Genomic DNA, 3,508 nt, shown 5'->3' on the forward strand with positions numbered 1-3,508 from the left:
AGGATGGCTATTTTTACTATATTAATTCTGCCAATCCATGAGCATGAGAGATTTTTCAATTTTCTGAGATCGTCTTTTATTTCTTTCTTGAGAGACTTGAAGTTATTGTTATATGAGTCTTTTACTTGTTTAGCTAGAGTTACCCCAAGATATTTTATATTATTTGTGGGTACTGTGAAGGGTGTCATTTCCCTAATTTCTTTCCCAGAAAGAAAGGAAGGCTCCTGATTTTTTAGTTAATTTTATATCTGGCAACTTTCTGAAGTTCTTTATCAGCTGGAGAAGTTCTCTGGTAGAATTTTTGGGGTCATTTATGTATACTATCATATTATTTGCAAATAGTGATACCTTATTTCTTCTTTGCCAACTTGTATCCCCTTGATGTCTTTTTGTTGTCTTATTTTTCTAGCTAGCACTTCGAGTACTATATTAAATAGATATGTGGAGAGTAGGCATCCTTGTCTTGTCCCAAATTTTAGTGGTATTGTTTCAAGTATGTCTCCATTTAATTTAATATTGACTGTTGATTTGCAGTAATTCGCTTCTTATTATGCTTAGGTATGGGCCTTGAATTCCTGATCTCTCCAATACTTTTAACATGAAAGGGTACTGTATTTTGTCAAATGCTTTTTCTTTATCTAAGGAGATGATCATGTGTTTTTTTCTTTGAATTTGTTTATATAGTGGATTATGTTAATGGATTTTCTTTTTTTTTCAATTTGCATTCTAATCCTAGGTTTATTCAACACAGTCCTTTCACTCTACACAAGTACAAACACAACCTTATCTAAAATGCTACAAAGTTATAAAACTCAAAACAAATTTTATAGTACTGACTGTACAATAAAAGCAAAAAGAGGCAATGTACACATTGCCAAGGTTAACCTGCAACATCACCATGAATGGCAGGTGACAATGGGGGTGGGGTAGGTTTCATGAGGACCCTGTAGAACTGGCTCACCAATTTTAGAAAGTAACAGACATGAGGACAGAAAAGATAACCATGTATGGAGGAGTCCTTCAAAGGTTTTAACCCTAGATGGTGAAGAGTACTAAGCAGGGAGCATGGTCAGGCCTACAGAAGAGCAGCTTGGTCCTCTCCACAGGTGTGGCACAGCAACAGCAAGGGCTTGACCAGGTTGTCTGACTGGTCCTAGTTCATCTGTGGAAAATGGTGTGCTGCCACAGGTCCGACTGGCTCTGCTACCAAACACACTGTCAAGAACTGAAGGGGTTGAACTTTCTAGCCAGAAAACTACAGGGTACCTCTATGGGGACAGTCCCGAATCAACGGTGCCTCTACAAGCAAGAACCTTCCTGCAGAGGAAATATCTCAACTGCTGTCTTCAAAGCCTACCCTGGTAAGGGATTCTTCCCTACAGATCCTCATTGGCTAGAGAAAAGGACAAAACTGAGTCTGGGGAACATAAGTTACAGAGGTACGAATCAATGTCCCTGCTTATCGGGAGGAGTTGGAGCTGGATCGGCTCCTGTGGCGGCGGCGGCCAGGAGACCGAGACCTCCTTCGCACAGGGGACCTGCGCCTTGGGGATCGAGACCTTCTCCTCATCCGTGGGGGTGACCTACGCCACATAGGAGGTGGCGGAAGCATTCTCCTGGGTGGGCTGAATCGCCGAGGTGGTGGCCGAGGCCATGGTGCCAACACAGCAGTAGCAGTGATCTCTTGGCCATCAATTTGTCCTCCATCCATGTGTTTCAGGGCCTTCTCTGCTTCATCTGGATTCTCAAACTCCACGTATGCATAGCCTTTGGAGAGATGAGGGTGCATCCTTTCTACAGGCATGTCGATCATTTTAATCTTCCCGTAAGTAGAAAATATTTCCATAATATGATCCTTGGTCACATTCCTGGTGAGCCTCCCAATGTGCACTTTGGTGGGTTTAGGTGAAGGACTCCGCCTTTTCCTCTCTTTTTCATCTCTTTTAGGTGGTTTGGATTTGGAGCGGGACCGCCGCCTGTTGTCATGCCTGCGCCGAGAAGGGCTAGGGGAGCCGGAAGAGCTGCTAGAACTGGAACTCCGGGATGTGCTGGAACTTCCCGAGCGGCTGGATGCAGAGGACGAGCTGGAGCCACTGCTTGAGCCTGTGCTGGTGCTGGAGCCCGAGCTGGAGGTCGAGCTGGACCTAGACCTGGTGCTGCTGCTTCCGCTTGAAGCACTGCGTCTCTTCCTCGTCTTATCTCTGCCACGGTCCTTCTCGCTTGACTCTTTAGTGGCCCCTTTATCTTTAGATCGATCCTTGGACTTCTCATCAGAGCGGTCCTTGCGTTTGGTAGGAGAAGGAGCCATCTTCTCAAGGCCGCCACCTCCTCCCGCTCTTCTTAGACCCGGACGCCGGCCATGGATTTTCATATATTGAAAAAACTCTGCATCCCTGGGATGAAGTGTACTTGATCATGGTGAATGATAGTTTTGATGTGTTCTTGGATTTGGTTTGCAAGAACTTTATGGAGTATTTTGTGTCGATATTCATAAACAGGATTGATCTGAAATTCTCTTTTTTGGTTTGGTCCTTGTGTGCTTTAGGTACCAGAGTAATTGGGGCTTTCTAGAATGAGTTAGGTAGTGTTCCTTCTCTTTCTATGTTATGGAATAGTTTAAGGAACTATTCAGGTCTTCTTTGAAGGGTTAGTAGAATTCTGCGCTAAAACCATATGGCCCTGGGCTTTTTTGTTTGGGAGGTTTTTGGTAACTTTATTTCCTTCTGTGATCTGGGCCTGTTTAGATGATTTATCTGCTCTTGATTTAACTCTGGCATGTGATATCTATCTAGAAAATCATCCATTTTATCTAGATTTTCCAGTTTTGTTGAATATAGGCTTTTATAGTAGGATCTGATGATTTTTTGAGTTTCCTCCATTTCTATTATTATGTCTTCCTTTTCATTTCTGATTTCTTAATTTGGATACTGCCTCTGGGCCCTTTAATTAATTTGGTTAGGGGTTTATCTATCTTGTTGATTAACTCAAAGAACCAGCTTTTAGTTTTGTTGATTCTTTGTATTGTTCTCCTTGCTTCTATTTGGTTGATTTTTGATCCAGAGCTCTCAGGTGTGCTGTTAAGTTGTTAGTGTAAGGTCTCTCCAGTTTCCTTACCAGGGCACTTAATGCGATGAATTTTCCTCTTAGCACTGCTTTCATTGTGTCCCATAAGTTTGGGTATGATGTTTGAAGATTTTCATTTAATTCCAGCAAGTCTTTGATTTCTTTATTTATTTCTTCCCTGACCAAGTTATCATTGAGCAGAGAGTTGTTCAGTTTCTATGTGTATGTGGGGTTTATGTTGTTTTTGCTGTTATTGAAGACCAGCCTTAGGTCATGGTGGTCTGATGGGATGTACGGGATTATTTTAATCTTCTTGTATACATTGAATCTTGTTTTGTGACCAATTATATGGTCAATTTTGAAGAAGGCACCATGAGGTGCTGAGAAGAAGGTGTATTCTTTTGTTTCAGGGTGAAATGTTCTATAGATATCTGTTAAATCCATT

General features: G+C 42.0%; 1 pseudogene; it reads right to left on the minus strand.

Annotated features, from left to right (window-relative positions):
• Positions 1–718: 718 nt before the first annotated feature.
• Positions 719–2,351, minus strand: LOC114631831 (annotated as a pseudogene).
• Positions 2,352–3,508: the final 1,157 nt, after the last annotated feature.

This window comes from Grammomys surdaster, unplaced genomic scaffold (assembly GCF_004785775.1).
Source record: "Grammomys surdaster isolate TR1022 unplaced genomic scaffold, NIH_TR_1.0 365, whole genome shotgun sequence".
In the NCBI taxonomy this organism is placed as follows: domain Eukaryota; kingdom Metazoa; phylum Chordata; class Mammalia; order Rodentia; family Muridae; genus Grammomys; species Grammomys surdaster.